Consider the following 9,368-nt stretch of genomic DNA (forward strand, 5'->3'; position numbering starts at 1 on the left):
TCAGGTAAGGGTAACATTTTAGGTAAGAGTCTACTAAAACATATTGACAATATATTGGTATAAGGCAGTGGTTCCCAATCTGGGAGTCGGGACCCGTTTGGGGGTCGAACAACCCTTTTACAGGGGTCACCTAAGACCATTGGAAAACACATATTTGCATGTAGCAATGGAAATGATTTTATGGTTGGGGGTCACCACAACATGAGGAACCGTATTAAAGGGTCACAGCATTAGGAAGGTTGAGAACCACTGGTATAAGGGATAACAGTTCTATGGATCCATTTAATATTGCTTTTACACTTTGTCAGCACTCTTTCAAGACAAATGTTTGTGGGCTTGGAAACAACTGAAGGACCGAACCAAAATAGATTCTGGCTTCTAGCCTTCCCTTTAGGTATAGATATTCATTTCGCCCTCGGCAGCTTTATATGGGAAGGAAAAGTCCAAATTAATATAATAGCTAGATCAATGTGCATGAAGGCAAAGGCAAACTAGAAAGGCAGTGCTCACAGACATCTGAGTTTTGGGGTCACGGCTATGTTTATTTATCTGGAATGAATAGATTAGCCTATCTCCAGAAGCCTCTCAATGCACATCATTAACACAATATCCATTAACACAATATCCGAATGTTTCCACAGCGACCCATAAGGTGCCTTTAGGAAACACACATGCAGGACAGGGAACAGGGACGTAGCCAAGGGGGGGGGGTGTCTTGGGGTCCGGACCCCCCCTTCCCATAGAAAAATGAATGGTGCTTGCAGCTGTGCCGCCGCACCCAAGCCTCAATATAATGGTGGCACTTAGTCTGGACCCCCCCTCCTTCCTAAAATCCTGGCTATGTCCCTGCAGGGAAGCAACAGCATCATCCTTGCCTTGCACATACTCTTGTAACTGGTATTCAAAGATATCCTGCCTGTGTTACTAGGGGTAATGTCATGGCAAGTAACAACAGACAGTGTCTGCCCCTGTAACTTTGGTGTTTTAAGCCCCTCTATAGAGTCATAGCATCATAGAGTTGGAAGAGACCACAAGGGCAATCCTATCCAACCCCATTCTGCCATGCAGGAACTCCTACTCAAAGCATCCCCAGCAGATGGCCATCCAGCATCTGTTTCAAAAACTCCAAAGAAGGAGACTCCTCTACTCTCCAAAGGAGTGTGTTCCACTGTCAAACAATTCCTACCATCAGGGAGTTCTTCCTAATGTTGAGGTGGAATCCCTTTCCCTGTACTGTAGTTAGAATCCATTGCTCCGGGTCCTATTCCCTGGAGCAGCATAAAACAAGCTTGCTCCCTCCTCAATGTGGCACCCCTTCAAATATTTAAACAGGGCTATCATATCGCCCTCTTCCCCAGGCTAAACATACCCAGCTCCTTAAGTCACTATTCATCTTGTTTTACTCAGTCCATGTATAGAACACCTTCTTCCACTCTATACAAAGGGTTTCATGTTGTTATACAAAGGGTTCCATTGTGACCCCCATCCAGGCACTGGCCCAACCCAGACCTGCTTATTTTCAACAAGATGAATACATCGCAGATTTCAGAGCATGCCATGTTGGTCGTGCCCTAACTAACAAAAACCAGTGCCGGCAGCAGTTTCGAGCCTTAACCCTATTCTTGAGATCAAAAAATGTCCAAATGTTGATCCAGTGAAACGTCTGTTGTTGGGTTGATTTGGGGGTATTTTTGCCCCCTTGATGCAGGAAGCCTATGAACTATGATAGTGTAAACATATAAAAGAATCAGCACTTAATCTGGGGAAACCCCTCGTTGAACGGATACTGTTTTAGTTGAGTACATGTTGACCCAACTAAAGTACCAGTTGGCATCATCTGACTGGCAAATTAAAAGATCCTAGAGCAGTGCTAAAGTAATCTCTAGCTGGGCTGTAGATTACTTTTCCTGGGCTAAATTCTGTATGCACCTATATGAGAGCATGACTTGCTGCACCTTTCAGTTGTTTTAGTCTTTCTCACTTGAATGTAACTACACACATTATAGACATATACGCAGTGATAACACTGCAGTGCAATACTAAGACACACACACACACACACTATATATATATATAAAATGTACAACGCACAATGGAGCATGTGCAGCATCATTAAAACAACACACGAAAACAATCTGGATGAAACTGCCTAATGATCATGTTGCAAAGGATGCAATGAAAGAATAGAAAGCTGCAATAAACCGTGAACAATCTATGTGTGGAGTTCATTCCCTCCCCAATCCATACACGCCTCAATATCCTCTTAGGCCCTATACAGGCAGCCAAAATAAAGCTGCTTCGAGTCACTTTGGAGACATGGTGTTTACATGATGCATGCATCCTAAGAGTCCGGAAGCTGCACCAAAGCTGCACTCCAGTGCTTAGGAATGGAGCACGGCTTTGGTGCGGCTTCTGGACTCTTAGGACGCATGTATCATTGAAACACCATACCTCCAAAAGTGACTTGAAGTAGCTTTATTTTGGCTGGCTGTATCAGGCCTTAGTTAAACTGGAATTCTGGACCTTAATGCTGCTAAACCTCTACAATCTCACTGTTGACATAAACCCTGCACTGCTGTTTGTAAAATATTCAGGTTGTTAGAATCCAGCATCAAATCCTGAATGGTCTCCACCCTGTCAGCATGCGTTTGAGTGCTTGCAGGACACCTGCGTGTTTTGTTTTGTTTTGTTTTGTGCTGAAGGACTATCAGGTCCACTCAATACAATAATTATTGAGGGCCCTTCACACCAGGCAATTACAGCACCATGATTCCACTTTAACTGTCATGGCAACATCCTATAAAAGGAAGGGATGTGCAGTTTAGAGAGGAGCGTTTCGAACTCTCAGCTGGAGAACTCTAGCACATCCACCAAACCACAAGCCTATTAATTCCATAGGGTGCGGCCATGGGAATTAAAGTGCAATCATAGCACTGTGATTGCATAGATTAAAAGGCCCACTAATATCAGGAATTCGGCGATGAATAATTCAGTGTTCTCAGGGCTCTATTCCAACCATCAGTCTGACCTAGAGTAAACGGTGAATTAATGGGGTTTACATAAGTACTGAGTTACAATTCGTCACTTGATTCGATGGGTCTAATTTTAGTTGGGACTAAAAACTGGAGTTAGGCCACTATTCTAAGTGCTGGCGGTTGTAGTAGTAATATGTGTGCATGCATACATACATATATACTCACACAAACATAGTAGACCCCACAATCTTGAAGTTTGCCTAACCTTTATATATTGAAAATACAACGCTACAGGATTTAATAAAACATGAGCACAGGAAGAATTCTGTTGAACTATATAAAAACAAGTACCTTGTTGTTTGTACTCAGCAACTGTTTATCTACAATACACTCTTTGTGAACTACTTTAGGGCTGATGGGCAGGGAATAAATACCATACATACATACATACATACATCTAATCAGAATGCTGTTCAGTCATACCAAAGATCCCGCTGTTCCTCCATCCTAGTGTCTGCAGAGGTCCATCAAATGTTTCCTTGAAACTAATGGGCAACTATCAACAGCAAATACCAGCCAGTGCCATATTACTTTTGGGTAAAGACACTCTGTATAGCAGGAGGCAGCTCATCCCATTCTGAGGCGCGTTATAGACGCGCATAAAGTACGTGCTCGGCACGTACTAGGGTTAGAAAAAGGCGTCCCTTCCGGACGCCCTAAGTGCCAAGCACGTACAAAATGGTGGCGCCCTATACACATGGGCAGCGCCATTGGTACGTCACGACCACGCGCCTCCAAACGGAGCGGCGCGGAAGTGACGTACTGGCGTCGTGCAAGGGCGCCTGGGGCACCCTTTCCGCGGTGCTGGAAGGAGCTCTGTTTCGGAGCTCCTTCCAGCTTTGTGTCACTGGGTGCAGCTTTAGACGGCTGCGCCAGTGACGCAAAGCAGAAACGGATCGAGCGGCCCCTTTATGTTTGTCCCCGCCGCCGTCGGGTATCCTTGGGGCTTGAAGCCCCAAGGACACCCCTTTCCAGGCCGCGAGGAAGTGGCCTTTTGCTGCTTCGCCGTGGCCTGGAAAGCGGCGCATCAGGGCCTCAGAGGCTGCCGCTGTGGCAGCTGAGGCCCCGATCCGGCGGGGAAAGGGGCGGGAACAGGCCGCGGTCTGTAAACCGCCTGAGTTCCTCAAAAAGCCGCACACCTACAACACCATCATCAGAAGGTGTCCTAGTTTTTGTGCAGATTGTCTTCCATTGCTAAAAACGGAAATGCCTTTCCTAAGGTATAGTTACTGACAACAATTGCTTCAAGGCTATCCCGGTTCCTGCATAAGGAGAAAAGTGGGATATAAATCAAATAAATAAAGAATAATAAATAATAAATTAACTTAGCACCTCCTCTGAGCAAATCTTGCCGAGAAAACCCCAGCTGGAAATGACTTAAAGGCACACAACACACAGCAACAGCAACAGCAACAATATAATGCCATGGTGGTACCACTCTAGAATGTAGCATTTAAGACCTTTTCCAAAACTGAATTTAGTTGTTGGGCGAAAAGACATTTCTTGTGCTTCCTTGTTCTAAAGACTTCATGGGAAAATAGGTTTTGATAGACCTATTTTCCATGCAAACCACTGGTCTGGATTTACTACCAGTAACCATCAATCCTTTGCATGTTCTATGATGTCTCTTTTTGTGCCCCTGTCCAGGTTGCAAAGTGCTACTTCAGTCTGTCAATCCAGTAGCTAGTGTGCAATGATGGTTTTTTTTACAAGGAGAGGCCTAGTTGGGAAGATATTTGCAACAAATCAAGGTTTATAACAGACAAAACAGATGGGAAAAGACAAAGAGGCCTCACATGTGGCCTCTTAGAACATCACAGGAGAGAAGGCGGAAGCAATGGTGGGGACACATTTAGGGTTAGGGTGCCAAAGAATGTGACAGAAGGCAGGATATTGTGCATGCCATGCCATGATGGCATATACAGAGGCAAAATGGGGAGCAGCAGCCATGGACAGATACAGGGGGAAAGGCAAGAAGGCAATATTTTCTTCCTCCACCCTCCAAGTATCCTGTCTCTCTCCCAGTCTCTATGACAAACTACATGGCCAGTACAACTATATTTTTTAGCTAGTAGTTACGGAAGAGGATTTTTAGCTAGCACTTCAAAGTCTACCATAGCTGCCATCTGTTAAAATCCGAGGTTAGCATCTCTTTTGCCTGGCCCAGGTTTAAGTCAAGATTAGTTTGTTGAAGGAAACACTTCTGGAATTGGTTTTGAGACCACCGCTGTGAATGTTACTCTAGGGAAAATAAAGATAGTTGAAGTCCAGAGGGGGAATGCCCCTCAGCAGAAGTAACTGGGGACTTCCACGGCCCTCTATGGCCTGTTCCAGACTGCCAAAATAAAGCTGCTTTGGGTCTCTTTGGAGGTATGCTATTTAAATGACGCATGCATCCTAAGAATCCGGAAGCTGCACCAAAGCTGCACTCCGGTGCTTAGGAATGGAGTGTGGCTTTGGCGCGACCTCCCGACTCTTAGGACCCATGCATCATTTAAATAGCATACCTCCAAAGAGACCCGAAGCAGCTTCATTTTGGCAGTCTGGAACAGGCTTTCTTTCCTTCCAAAAGTCTTGGTGGAATGCACTGAGATGGACATGTATCCCCATTTTCAGGAACCATGCCGTCAACCCAATTCATCCCAATAGGCCAGTGATAAAATCACCAGATTATAACACAAAAACCACCACCACACACACACACTTCTGAGGTATAAACAAAGAACCCTATAGAGGAGCAAAGTTCCATTGTGACACTTAAATATGCGCAAGAAGGTATCCGTTTCTTTATTTTTTAAAGGAGGGAACAGCGAAGGTTCGTAAATAATAAATTGCACGAAACCCACAGATTGAGACTCCCCACCTTAAATCTCATTGGAAAACATGTCTCTCGTGTTGGATTTCCCTGAACCAGAGGTCAAGATGCTTTCTCTGTCATCTGTTCTGTAAACCAATATGATTAAGAGAAATAAAGGCTTTTTTCCCCGCTAAGGGGAGAAGACACTCTGCATAACGTTAATTTTGGAGAGAATATCAAGCAAGAACATCATTCCAAATATATATTTTAATAGGCCCAGTCCTCAAAGGCTTGGAAAACACCAAAGGGCTGCAACAACCACCAAGAAACCAAAATGGATGAGATGCTATTTAGAAAGTACCAGGAAACGTATGTGTGTGCTGAGCATTGCTTTTAACAAAACAGCAACACTGGACTTGACCTGCCGCCTTGAAAGCGCACACAGATGGCAATCCTGGTTTCTCTCACTCTCTCTCTCTCTCTCACACACGCACAGATACACACAAAACACACATGCAGCTTGGTTTTCAGCCAAGCACATTCTAAACCGCTATATGAGGGGTGTTTCAGCCCGCAGCACAATCTTCACAGTGCGCTGCTACATCTCACACGCTCGAACTGGCATACATTATTTTTCCAACCCTGCAAGATGCCAGTATTATTAATATACGCAATTCTTAACAGTTCATCTGCAGTGGACGAATCGCACACGCAAAAAAAGTTGTCTAGTTGTGATTCAGGCTGTGAGGGAGGGATATCCGCAAATGCTTTGAAGAAGGAAAGCAACACTCACCTTAAAAAGGAAACACATATACCAAAAACAAAAAAACCCTTCAATTCCAGAGAGACAAAGTTCTCGGCAAATCCAGTGAAATAGGACCAAATAACCGTAATGCAGCTTTGAAAAGCAGATCAGTCCATCTCCTGGTGCCCTGCTCTGCTAATCCTTCCTCCGCCACCCAGATTTTAATGCACAGAAGCTGTAATCCTCCTGCATCCCTCCTCTTGCAGCTCTGCTGGTCTCTAAGCCCAGCACTTGAATATCTCCAGCTGTTTATATCAGTAACTAACTGAGCCTAAGAGAGAGCATCCCCGCTTCGCACATGCTCAGTGTGCGCCAGATTTTGCTGCTGCACAAAACCAGAGTTCTCCGGGGTCCTAAGTGACTCATCCGGTCACCTTTTGGCATGACAGCACAGGATGCGAAACCTCACTAGTGTCGGTTCTGGTACCCAGGGAAATAAGCCGTGCCTTGTTTGCTTTGCTTGTCAGCTGCAGCAGGGAAAGGAAGTCAAATGTAATTGGGAACGGCATCCATCTCAGCAATTTGGATCAGTCTGGTGACATTTAATTATATATATATATATATATATACTCAAACATCCTGATGTTAGCATTTTCTCCTTTTATGACCAAAAACCATTCCCCAGTTCTTCTGCAGCTATGAATGTCTGCAAAGCTGCTTAGGAAGGCAAGCGCTGGAGTTGCACCAAAATGCCATTGGTACAGTGAAGCTTAAAATAAGAATTACAATGCACTGCAATGCAATACAGCAGCTGTATTTTTTAAAACAGATTGTTTCATCGTCATTTCTTTCACCATTTTTAGCATGCAAAAGACTGGTGCTAGCTAGGTGGAAAAACACGTTTCAGGGTGGATCTGCAAAGAAGGTCTTGTTCCAATATAGTCGTAACTCCGACTGTGGCTGCCTTCTATACGCATCCACTTCCATCTCACAGATAAAAATGATTCTGTAATTGTTTACAGAGTCTCAGTTAAAAGAGTTGCAACCCAATAATGTCATTTTCTTTGAGGGGGGGGGGGGGGACAAGAATATGTTGATTTCTCTTTGAGCAATGAAATACTTTCATTGCATTTCCTCTTTCAGACCTAGACCATTTATTTTTAGTCTCAAAGATATCAGCACAGGGACTGGATGTTTGTTTGTTTGTTTGCTGTTTGAATTTTGTGCAGTCTAGCAATTTTAGCAATATTGATTTTATTTTGAAATATTGATAAACTACCCAGTAAGAAAAAAAACTCCTTTCCCAAGGCAGAGTCCATAAAAGAATGCCATTTGCACATTAAAAGAAAAGCGCCAATAGAAAAGGTACTTTGAGAGATCTTGTCGCAGCTTTGAGACTAATTGAAAGAAAGAAATTGGTAGCATAGGCTTTTGTAGACTTCAGTCGACTTCCTCAGATGCATTACATCTGAGATGCATATAAAATGCATCAGGGACGTAGCCGGGGGGGGGGGGGTCTTGGGGTCCTGCCCACCCCTTCCATTAGAAAAATGAATGGTGTGTGCTGCTGCACCGCTGCACCCAAGCCCCATTATAATGGTGGCACTTAGTCTGGACCCCCCCTTCCTAAAATCCTAGCTACGTCCCTGAATGCATCTGAGGAAGTAGACCAAAGTCTATGAAAGCTCATGCTACCAACTTCTTTCTCTCAATGAATCTCAAAGGCGCTACAAGATCTCTCTACGTACTGATTCTACAGACTAACACGGCTATATTTTTAATTCTACCTATAGAAAAAAAAAATACTTCAATAATGAACCAAAAGCTATTAAAAAAGAGCATCAATCAGCACAGAAATATTTAAAACTATCTGAAACATAGGATCACACACATACCTGAAACCATTAAATCAATAGGATAATAAAAATGTACCTAGCAAAAAACAACCTGAAATGAGGGAAAAGCAACAGCAACAGATTTTACCAATCAATGGCACGTTACAGAGCGCCCAAGAAGGGCGCTCTGCTGCCGCCGCTGTTTGCTACGTCCAGGAACCGCAGCGGCCAAACCACGCGGTTCCCAGGCGCAGCAAGAAAGAAGCGCCGAAATGGCGCTTCTTCCTGCAACCCGGAAGTGGTGCCATGAGGCGCTAGTCACACACTCGCGGTGTCACTTCCACCGCGCAACATCCGGACGCTATGCGTCCGCAACGTCAAAATGGCACCCCCCCGTGTAGACGGGCGCCACCATTTTGTACGGACTTGGTCCATACTAGGTTTGAGGGGCATCCAGAAGGGACGCCCCTTCTCAAACCTAACACGCCCCTTCCTAACCCTAATACGCCCCTTCGGTGCGTCTGTAACGCGCCAATGTATTTTATTATCTCATCAGACATACACTATCCTGTACCAGTACATATCACTGCGCTTTTATGTATACAAATAGCCTATGGTCTAAGCATTAATAAATTACTACTGCCGCTGCTACTGTGACTACTACATACCTACTCAAAAGGAATATCTACCGGAACAGTGCATCTGCACTACAGAAATGATCTGATTCGATGGCCTGTTCCAGACTGCCAAAATAAAGCTGCTTCAGGTCTCTTTGGAGGTGTGCTATTTAAATGATGCATGGGTCCTAAGAGTCCAGAGGTCGCACCAAAGCCACACTCCATTCCTAAGCACTGGAGGGCAGCTTTGGTGCAGCTTCCGGATTCTTAGGTTGCATGCATCATTTAAATATCATACCTCCAAAGAGACCCAAAGCAGCTTTATTTGGGCAGTCTGGA

At 44.4% G+C, this 9,368-nt stretch overlaps 1 protein-coding gene across 1 annotated transcript in view; it reads right to left on the reverse strand.

The window, feature by feature from the left end:
* The window catches only part of WSCD1 (WSC domain sialate O sulfotransferase 1), a 49,734-nt gene extending 42,787 nt beyond the window's left edge, over window positions 1-6,947 (reverse strand). Inside the window, exon 1 of the mRNA XM_089493338.1 lies at window positions 6,626-6,947. The gene's annotated coding sequence lies outside the window, so the exon portion shown is untranslated. The remainder of the gene's footprint in view (window positions 1-6,625) is intronic.
* Window positions 6,948-9,368: the final 2,421 nt, after the last annotated feature.

Source organism: Sceloporus occidentalis, unplaced genomic scaffold, assembly GCF_023333645.1.
Source record: "Sceloporus occidentalis isolate IW3139 unplaced genomic scaffold, rSceOcc1.0.p SCAF_64, whole genome shotgun sequence".
NCBI lineage: Eukaryota > Metazoa > Chordata > Lepidosauria > Squamata > Phrynosomatidae > Sceloporus > Sceloporus occidentalis.